The 11,221-nt window shown below is 46.3% G+C and overlaps 1 pseudogene; it reads right to left on the reverse strand.

Annotated features, from left to right (window-relative positions):
* Positions 1 to 22: 22 nt before the first annotated feature.
* The window catches only part of LOC112072569 (disks large-associated protein 3-like), a 35,822-nt pseudogene continuing 24,623 nt past the window's right edge, over positions 23 to 11,221 (reverse strand).

Here is an 11,221-nt window from a genome sequence, read left to right on the forward strand (position 1 = left end):
CTATAGGTGGACAGGCATGCACAGACATGCTACTATTGCACGACTACACCTTTCAGTGACTGTCACTGTACTGTAACAACAGCGATACTTCTTTCTAAATAAATCTCTCTCTCTCCGACTAAGATGAGGGGAAAAACAAAGTGTGTAGTGGAGCCACCTGTGATCCTGTAGCCACCATTCTCTCTCCAGATTGTTCTGTTTGTTTATTGGGGATTCAAACGTTCCAGGGCACAAATGGCCACTGCTTSCTCACCCCTTCTGTCTTGCCTTGTCCTTGGAAATGACATGATGATGGAACCCAGCATCCCCAGCAGTGAAGGCTTGAGAAAGTCAGTATGGCCGATATCGTCATTGAGGGGGTTCATTGTATGGAACTTGGGAGAGTTTTGGTTGATTTTAGGATCCTCAGAAAAGAGGTTGTATCTCCACGTTTAGACGGTTCCAGTGTTCAGAGCCGGGTCTGAGCCTCTGGGATGTAAATCTCAATGGTTGTGGTTGTTCTAGGGTGGGATAGCTAGCTATATCTCTATATTTAGGCTGTCCCAGGCGTCGGGTCTGAGTCGGTTCTGTTCACTGGGATAAAGGGCTGTATCTCCCATGTTCAGAGCCGGGTCTGAGCCTCTGGGATGTAAATCTCGATGCTGTCTGCGCTCTCCGTGGCTGAGTTCTGTCTGAAGGAAGCGGACCTCTTGGTCTGGAGCAGTCTTCTGCGTGCCTCAGTCCTCTGTCTGTCGCCCAGGTCTAAGGACTTCTCCCGGACAGGCACGGCCCGTCCCACACCCCCGCTACGGGCCATCACCAGCACCCCTCCGCCTCCTCCTACCCCTCGTTGCACAGAGAGGTCGCTGACGCTGTCGGCACGGAGGCTGCCGCTCACTCCCCCTGCTGGCTTCTTTGGTAGTGGGGGAGGAAGCTTCTTGTCGTCCTGAGGGGGATGAGGGGAAGGGTGGGGATTGAGCGGGGATGAGGGGAGGGGGATGAGGGGAAGGGGTGGATGAGGGGAGGGGCGATAAGGGGAAGGGGTAGATGATGGGAGAGGGGGGAAGGGGGGAATGAGCGGGGATGGAGGGGAAGGGGGGATGAGGGGAGGGACTGAGGGGGATGAGAGGAGGGGAGATGAGGGCGATGAGGGAGGAGGGATGAGGGGAGGTAGGGGAAGGGGTAATGGGAAGAGGGGGATGAGGAGATGAGGGGAAGAGGGGGTGAGGGGATGAGGGGGAGAGGGGATGAGGGGCGATGAGTGGAGGGGGGATGAGGGAAGGGAAGAGGGGGATGAGGGAAGAGGGGATGAGGGTGAGGGGGATGAGCGGTGGACATTATGGAAGGATGGAGCAGGGTCATGGAGAATGAGGGAAAGGGTTGAGAGAGAAAATGAGAGGTTAAAGGACAAATAGAAGATTGTAGGTGGACGGACAGATAATGTGATGTATAAACCATTAAACAATAGAAAGGGAAAAAGACAGAATATTCAGACCAAGTAAAGACACCAGTATGATCAGATGTGGATAAACAAAGGAGGAGCTTGTCAATAGTTCATAGTTGCTACTGGGAGTTTAGAACTTCCTGTCTCTCCTAAAACAAGAACACTATATCAGAAGTACTGCCATAAACAATATATCAGAAGTACTGCCATAAACACTATATCAGAAGTACTGCCATAAACACTATATCAGAAGTACTGCCATAAACACACTATATCAGAAGTACTGCCATAAACACTATATCAGAAGTACTGCCATAAACAATATATCAGAAGTACTGCCATAAACACTATATCAGAAGTACTGCCTAAAACACTTATATCAGAAGTACTGCCATAAAACACTATATCAGAAGTACTGCCATAAACATATATCAGAAGTACTGCCATAAACAATATATATTATCAGAAAGTACTGCCATAAACCAATATTATCAGAAGTACTGCCATAAACACTATATCAGAAGTACTGCCATAAACACTATATCAGAAGTACTGCCATAAACAATATATCAGAAGTATTACGATAAATAATATACCAGAAGTACTGCCATAAACAATATATCAGAAGTACTGCCATAAATAATATACCAGAAGTACTGCCATAAACAGTATATCAGAAGTACTGCCATAAATAATATATCAGAAGTATTACCATAAATAATACAGTGCATTCTGTAAGTATACAGATCTCTTGACTATTATTTTTTACATTTGCAAAAAATTCTAAAAACCTGTTTTTGCTTTATCATTATGGGSTATTATGTGTAGATTTGAGGAAAAAAACGWAACAATTTAATCKATTTTTATAATAAGGCTGTAACGTAACAAAATGTGGAAAAAGTCAAGGGGTCTGAAAACTTTCCGAATGCYCRGTATATCAGAAGTATTGCCATTAAGCTTGGAAACAGCACTCAGTCATTTTAGCTCAAACAGGCTCAGTTCCTTTTGCCCATTCAGAACTAACACAAAGCTTTAGAGCTCAGTGCCATTTTGGCTCAAAAGTCTCTCTCCTCAATGTCTCATGACGTTGTGCAGTTTCACAGCCAGGGCTTGCTTGCGGGGGCAGCACCACCATCTGTGCCACTCTCTGACACACCYCCATCTTGACACTCTGGGGAACGACCCCGGATCAGGAGGCAGCAGGGCAAAGCGGACCCCAGCTCTCACCTTCTTGTCTGGGGGAAGCCTCCAGCCGGAGTCCTTGAGCCTCTGGAGGTGCTGGAACTTGACCCTGACGTGTTCCATGTTGAGTTGGAGCAGGTCCCAGAGCCCGGACAGGTCCTGAGAGGTGGGCTGGGGGTACGCTGAGGGGTCCTGGAGGGGGGAGGGGGCGAGGGAAGGGTAAAAAAAAAAATTAGAAGTAGGGTGGGAATCATGAGAACCAGCTAGGAGAAAAATGTGAATAAACTGTAGAATAAATGGCCATAGTTAGAGCTCAGAGTTCTTCATAGGTAGACAAGACAGAGATGGTTAGGACTTCTGGTCTCGACAAGGATAGTAAAAACCAAAAACACACGCATACACACAGACACACACACCCACCACGCTTTGCTGGCACAGYCGGAAGAACTGCTGCACCTTCTGAGACATGAGCATCTGGGCACTGCCCACCGCGTTACGGATCAGCTCCAGAACTGGACAGGAAACACACAGGAAACAGGAAGAAGGGGAGTCAGTACACAGGAAGTAGAAAGTAAAACGTGTGTAATTTGTGAGTTGAGGCTCAACCAGTCCATCTTTCCTGATAACCTAGCGGTTTCCTCCCTCTTTCTGACACCCCACCAACTCATACAACCATCTCACCCCCCCTCCCCTCCCCTCCTCCCCCTCCTCCCTCCCTCCCTCCTCCCTCCCTCCTCCCTCCCTCCCCCGCTCCCCCTTCCTCACCCTCCTCCGGCAGCTCGTTCTCCTCCGCCTCTCTCTCTGTTCTGACACCATCCCTCCATCCTCTCCACTCCGTCTGAAGGAGGCGTAGGAAAAACTCTCCGTCTCTCAGACAGGGCGAAGCACGACCAGAGTCAGGCAGACTCCGGGGGCCCCCCTCCAGTGAGGGCTGGGGTGTACCTGTCCAGCCTCCACGGTCCGCAGCGAGGGGTAGCGGGGAGTGMGCCCGCGGYGGCAGGGGGGGGATCTGGTGGGGGTCTGTAGRGTAACCATCCTGGATGTAGTCCTCTCTGTAGGCCCACTGGCCCTGGGTGTGCACCTAGAGAAACAGTAGCAACAACAGTTATGCTAATGACAAAGCTAAATGCTAAAGGCTTAGCTCAACATTAAACAACTCAACACAGAACTTGATCGAGAAAGTTTGTGAATGACTTTATGCTCCCCAAAGAATTAAAGGGTTTAAGTCAAAGCAAGTCAAGTGCAGCTTAATGGAGCGGATACTTTTAAGTGAAGATTGTAACTTTCTGAAGTTTAATAGGAGGAAGTGGAGGGAGCTCATTATGTAATGAAGTCCCAATGGGGATGAAGCGGACAGGAAGTACAGTTGAAGTCGGAAGTTTACATAAACTTAGGTTGGAGTCATTAAAACTTGTTTTTCAACCACTCCACAAATGTCTTGTTAACAAACTATAGTTTTGGCAAGTCGGTTAGGACATCTACTTTGTGCATGACACAAGTAATTGTTCCAACAATTGTTTACAGACAGATTAGTTCACTTATAATTCACTGTATCACAATTCCAGTGGGTCAGAAGTTTACATATACTAAGTTGACTGTGCCTTTAAACAGCTTGGAAAATTGCAGAAAATTATGTCATGGCTTTAGAAGCTTCTGATAGGCTAATTGACAAAATGTGAGTCAATTGGAGATGTACCTGTGGATGTATTTCAAGGCCTAACTTCAAACTCAAAATTAATATAAATTAAAAGTATTTTTTATTTGTCACATACACATGGTTAGCAGATGTTAATGCGAGTGTACGGAAATGCTTGTGCTTCTAGTTCCACAATGCAGTAATAACCAACAAGTAATCGAACCTAACAATTCACAACTACTACCTTATAGACACAAGTGTAAAGGATAAAGAATATGTACATTAAAACAAATATATGGATGAGTGATGGTATAGAACGGCATAGGTATGATGCAGTAGATGATATAGAGTACAGTATATTACATATGAGATGAGTAAGTTAGGGTATGTAAACATTATATGAAGTGGCATTGTTTAAAGTGGCTAGTGATACATTTATTACATCAATTTTTCCATATTTAAAGTGGCTGGAGTTGAGTCAGTATGTTGGCAGCGGCCACTAAATGTTAGTGGTGGCTGTTTAACAGTCTGATGGCCTTGAGATAGAAGCTGTTTTTCAGTCTCTCTCGTACCTGCTTTGATGCACCTGTACTGACCTCGCCTTCTGGATAATAGCGGGGTGAACAGACAGTGGCTCGGGTGGTTGTGTCCTTGATGATCTTTTTGGGCCTTCCTGTGACCGGGTGGTAGGTGTTTGGAGGGCAGGTAGTTGCCCCCGGTGATGAGTTGTGCAGACCTCACTACCCTCTGGAGAGCCTTACGGTGATGGGCGAGCAGTTGCCGTACCAGGCGGTTATACAGCCCGACATGATGCTCTCGATTGTGCATCTGTAAAAGTTTGTGAGTGTTTTTGGTGAGAACCGAATTTCTTCAGCCTCCTGAGGTTGAAGAGGCACTGCTGCGCCTTCTTCACCATGCTGTCTGTGTGGTGACCATTTCAGTTTGTCCGTGATTGTACGCCGAGGAACTAAAACCTTCTCACCCTCTCCACTACTGTCCCGTCGATGTGGATAGGGTTTCTCCCTCTCTGTTTCCTGAAGTCCACAATCATCTCCTTGTTTTGTTGACGTTGTGGTGAGGTATTTCCTGACACCACACTCCGAGGGCCCTCACCTCAGTGGCCTCATTGCTTGACATCATGAGAAAATCAAAAGAAAATCAGCCAAGGCCCCCCCAAAAACATTGTAGACCTCCACAAGTCTGGTTCATGCTTTGGAGCAATTTCCAAACGCCTGAAGGTACCACGTTCATCTGTACAAACAATTAGTTAATGCAAGTATAAACCGTCATACCCTTCAGGAAGGAGATGCGTTCTGTCTTCCTAGAGATGAACGTACTTTGTGCGAAAAGTGCAACATTCCCAGAACAACAGCAACGGACCTTGTGATAATGCTGGAGGAAACAGGTTACAAAAGTATCTATATCCAGAGTAAAACGAGTCCTATATCGACATACCTAAAAGCCGCTAAGCAAGGAAGAAGTCACATAAAAAAGCCAGACTATTGGTTTGCAACTGTACATGGGACCAAAGATCGTTACTTTTTGAGAAATATCCTCTGGTCTGATAAAACAAAAAATATAATTGTTTGGCCATAAATGACCTCGTTATGTTCTGGAGGAAAAAGGGGACGCTTGCAAGCCGGAAGAACACCATCCCAACCGTGAAGCACGGCGGTGCAGCATCATTTTGGTGGGCGTGGCATTGCTGCAGGAGGATGTGCACTTCCACAAAATAGATGGCAATCATGAGGAGAGAAACAATGATGTGGATATATTGAACAACATCTCAAGGCATCAGTCAGGAAGTTAAAAGCTTGGTCGCAAAGGGTCATTCCAAATGGACAATGACCCCAACCATACTTCAAATTGTGGCAAAAGGCTTAAGACAACAAAGTCATGGTATTGGAGTGGCCATCACAAACCCTGACCTCAATCCTACAGAAAATTTGTGGGCAGAACTTGAAAAAGCGTGTGCGAGCAAGGAGGCCCTACAAACCTGACTCAAGTTACACCAGCTCTGTCAGGAGACATGGCCAAAATTATCCAACTTATTGTGGGAAGCTTGTGGAAGGCTCCCCGAAACATTTTGACCCAAGTTAAACAATTTAAAGACAATGCTACCTAATACTAATTAAGTGCATGAAACTTCTGACCCACTGGGAATGCTGATAAAGAAATAAAAGCTGACATAAATCATTCTCTCTACATTTTCTGCATTTCACATTCTTAAAATAAAGTGGTGATCCTAACATGACTTATGACAGGGAATTTTTTACTAGGACTTAAATGTCAGGAATTGTGGAAACTGAGTTATAATGTATTTGGTAAGGTGTATGTAAACTCCGTTTCAACTGTAGATAAGTCCTTAATGATGTACTGAAGTCCCAATGGGATGAAGAGGACAGAAGTAGATTATAGTCCTTTAATGATGTACTAAGTCCCAATGGGGATGAAGAGGACAGGAAGTAGATACGTCCTTTAATGATGGTACTGAATCCCAATGGGATGAAGAGGACAGAAGTAGATAAGTCCTTAATGAGTATGAATGTCCAATGGGGATGAAGAGGACAGAGTAATATGTCTTAATGATGTACTGAAGTCCCAATGGGGAAGAAGAGGAAGAAGTAGATAAGTCCTTTATGATGTAATGGAAAGTGCCAATGGGGATGAAGAGGACAGGAAGTAGATAGTTTCCTTTAATGATGTAATGAAGTGCCAATGGGATGAAGAGACAGGAAGTAGATAGTGTCTTTTAATGAAGTAATGAAGTGCCAATGGGATGAAGAGGACAGAAGTAAGATATTAAGAAAGAAATAAACAGAAAGCTGCCAAACTGGCGTTACCTCACGCAGGAGATGCTAAACTACTTAACTGCTACTAACAAACAAACAAACTAACTAACTTGCTAACTATCTACCTAACTGATAGCTAGCTAACTAACAACTAATGCCTAACTAACTAACCAACCAACTGCTAACTAACTAAACAAATACCTGCTAATAAACTAACAAACTCACTAACTAACTAACCAACTGCTATCCAAACTAACTGACTAACTGCTAACCAACCAACTAGCTACTTACTACGTACCTACCTACCTACCTACCTACCCTACCTACCTACCTACCTACCTACCTACCTACCTACCTACCTACCTACCTACTACCTACCTACCTACCTACCTAACTACCTACTACCTACCTACCTACCTACCTATACCTAACTACCTACCTACCTACCTACCTACCTACCTACCTACCTACCTACTACCTAACTAAACTACCTAAACAACCCAACTACTGACCGTGCGGTGGTACTCTGCATACTGGTCGGCTGACCCTGCTCTGAGGAGTGTCTCTGGAAGAGCAAGCCGAACTGGGGGCTCTTATCCTGGGTAGGAACAGCGAAGGTGAGGCCTGGGAACTGGAGGCTCTTATCCTGGGTAGAACAGCGAAGGTGAGGCCTGGGTAAACCCCCTCTGATCCAGGTCTGCCTGGACGCCGGCCGTCACGCTGTTGATCGCTTGAACCGAGCACGCCTGGGAGGAGAGGAGGGGAAGGAGGGAGGAGGGTTGGGCTGTATCTACTGTAAATACACACTAACACTATTCATGCAGAGACAGACAGAATTAGATGAGGGAATTCAGGAATTTTTCCTTTTCAGATTCAACTCGATAATAACTGGGTGTAAACATGACTACTTGTACACTGGAATAGAGGTACACCCGGAAAAGGGTGAGAGTGTGACATCCGGGAAGAGTGAGGTGTGACACCCGGGGAAGGTGTGAGTGTGACACCCGGGGACAGAGACAGAAAGAGAAAGAAAGAAGAGAGCGAGACAGAATGGAGAGAGAAGAGAAAGAAGAGAGAGAGAGATATATATGAGAGAGAGAAAAGACAGAGAGGACGGCAGAGAGAGAGAGAGAGAACGAGAGAGACGAGAGAGACGAGAGAGAGAGAGAGACAGAGAGAGAGAGAGAGAAAGAGACGAGAGAGAGACGGAGAAGACAGAGAGAGAGAGAGAGAGAAAGAGAGCGAGAGAGAACGGAAGAAACAGAGAGAGAGAGAGAAGAGAGAGAGAGAGAGAAAAGGACGAGAAGAGAGACGAGAAAAGAGAGAGAGAGAGAGAGAGAGAAGAGTAGAGATGAAGGCAGTGAGGAAGAAGACAACCCCTCTCTTAGACTGGGTGTGAAAAAACAATATTTCTCCTTAGAGTGGAATGAGCTGTAATGCCATTTGTAAACATTTAATGTGTGTTATTAAGCTGTTATAATAACAGTACCTCTTGTCCTCCTCCACCTGCAGCCCTATATAGTTCATAACTGTTCATGTAAGTGTTATAAGTGGTCTTATAACAGTATTGAGTGTTATAACAGTACCTCTTGTCATCCTCCACCTGCACTCCTATAGAGTGCACCTCTCTCAGAGCCTTGCTCTCCGCGTCCGAGTCTGACAGGGTCCCCGAGCTGTCCACCTGACACACACACACACACACAGGGTCAAAGGTCAGATATCATTCCATTTTTTTTATTTACACTTAAAACAAATGTATTGAATGTACTTGCTTTAGGATACACTGATTTAAACAAACAGAAACATGGGAATAAATTACATCTCTATAAAAAAATGACAGGTAAAAAAGCCCTCCTCAACCTGCTTACCTGTACAGCGATAGAAGGCCTCCAATTCCGTCCTCTTCCTTCCGTCTTGTTCTCCTCCTGTCCTCCTCTTCCTCCTCCTCCTCCTCCTCCTCCTCCCATCTTACTCAGCACCATACTGTTCTGTGGGAGGGAGGCAGACTTCCACAGACTCCCCCCTGCCCGCCTCACATCCCTCTCTCCCCTCTCCCTTCCCCTGGGTCCCTCCAGGAGACTATCCGCGGAGCCGCTATGTTTGACTCTGATGGGTCCCTGTCCTCCTCCTCCATAGGGCATCAGCTCCCGGCCACCCCGGAGGACCCCGTCCAGACTCTCGGCTGAGTTGGAGTGCTGGCGGGWGCGACCTTGTCCTGGTCCTGTGTAGTAACCCCTTTCCCTGGACGTCTGACCAGACACCGCAACTACAGAAACAGACAGGAGATACATGATGTAGTTGGAGTGGATCCCCTGGAGGTCTGACCAGACACACAGGCAGAGTTGCAAAGAAAAAGCCATATCTTAGAGTGGCCAATAAAAATAAAAGATTAAGATGGGCAAAAGAACACAGACACTGGACAGAGGAACTGCCTAGAAGGCCAGCATCCCGGAGTCGCCTCTTCACTGTTGACATTGAGACTGGTGTTTTGCGGGTACTATTTAATGAAGCTGCCAGTTGAGGACTTGTGAGGCGCCTGTTTCTCAAACTAGACACTCTAATGTACTTGTCCTCTTACTCAGTTGTGCACCGGGGCCTCCCACTCCTCTTTCTATTCTGGTTAGGGCCAGTTTGCTCTGTTCTGGTGAAGGGAGTAGTACACAGCGCTGGCAGAGAGGAGATAGAGATAGAGAGACAGAGAGAGAGAGGAGATATTAGTGAGAGAAGGAAGAGAGAGAAGAGGACAGATAAAGACACATCAGAATGAGGAGAGATAAGAGAGACAGAGAGAGAGGATGCAATAGAAAGACAAGGAGAGAGAGAGAGAGACCGAGGCGAGAGAGCGAGAGAGAGAGAGAGCGAGCGAGAGAGAGAGACTAGAGAGAGAGACAGAGACAGAGAGGAGACAGAGACAGAGAAGAGCAAGAAGAGAGCGAGGAGAGAGCAGAGAGAGAGAGAGAGGAGAGTAGAGAGAGAGAGAGGAGAGACGAGAGGAGAGAGAGAGAGAGAGAGAGAGAGAGAGAGAGAGAGAGAGAGAGAGAGAGAGGCGTGAGAGAGAGAGAGAGAGAAGAAGAGACAGAGAGAAGAGATAAATGGAAAGCTGTCAGTTATTTCCTGTGACATGACAGTATGTCTGTTCTCTGAGCTAACTTTACTATTTTTTCCTTCAGAAGCATAAAGCCATTTCCTGTGAGAGGAATATTGACATGAGGATCGCGAAGCATAACAGTCCTTGCACTGGAATATAACACATCACAACACAACACACACACACACACATACACACTACTACATCCAACAACACCACCACACAGTATTGCACACACCACACAACACACACACACACACACTACACAACAACACACACACACACACACACACACAACCGAGCACACACACACAACACACAAACACACACACACACACACACAGCACACAAACACCCACACAGTCCTCTGAGCATTTTTTAAAGTGCTTTGCTCCACTAGCTTCTTCATTTGCCGACGCCAACTTGTCTCGGGAAGAAGTGATGAGCCCAAAAGAAAGTTCTCTGGCCTGAGTTGTGTGATGTGTGTTGTGGTGAGTGAGTGAGTGGAGTGTGTGAGTGAGTGTTGTGTTAGTGTGTGTTGTGAGTGTGTGTGTGTGTGGTGTGAGTGTGTGTGTGGTGTGAGTGGTGTGTTGTGAGTGGGGTGTGTTGTGAGTGTAGTGGTGTGTTGGTGTGTGTGTGTGGTGTGAGTGAGTGTGTGTGTGAGTGCGTTGGAGTTGTGTGTTGTGAGTGTGTGTGTTGTGAGTGATTGTGGTGTGTTGTGAGTGTGTGTTGTGTGTGTGTGGTGTGTGTGTGTCATGTGTGTGTTGTATTTGACTCTTTCAAAGCAGCTTTGATAATCTCTGTGGATTTTTCAGTCTATAGCCAGAAAATATGAGCCCTGTAAGTATGAGATTAGCTCACTGGAGAGAACCAGAGGACACACAACACACACCACAACAACACACGACACAGCACACAAACCACACACACATCAACACACACACACACACCACCAGTCAACACACACCACCACACACACAACACACACCGCAGTGATGCGCACACCACACACACAACGACACACTACACATACACACACAACACACACACACACACAACACACCAGTAGAAGATAGAGAGGAAAAGAGGAAGAGAGAACG

The sequence above is a fragment of the Salvelinus sp. IW2-2015 genome, unplaced genomic scaffold (genome assembly GCF_002910315.2).
Source record: "Salvelinus sp. IW2-2015 unplaced genomic scaffold, ASM291031v2 Un_scaffold1962, whole genome shotgun sequence".
NCBI classification, from domain to species: Eukaryota; Metazoa; Chordata; class Actinopteri; order Salmoniformes; family Salmonidae; genus Salvelinus; species Salvelinus sp. IW2-2015.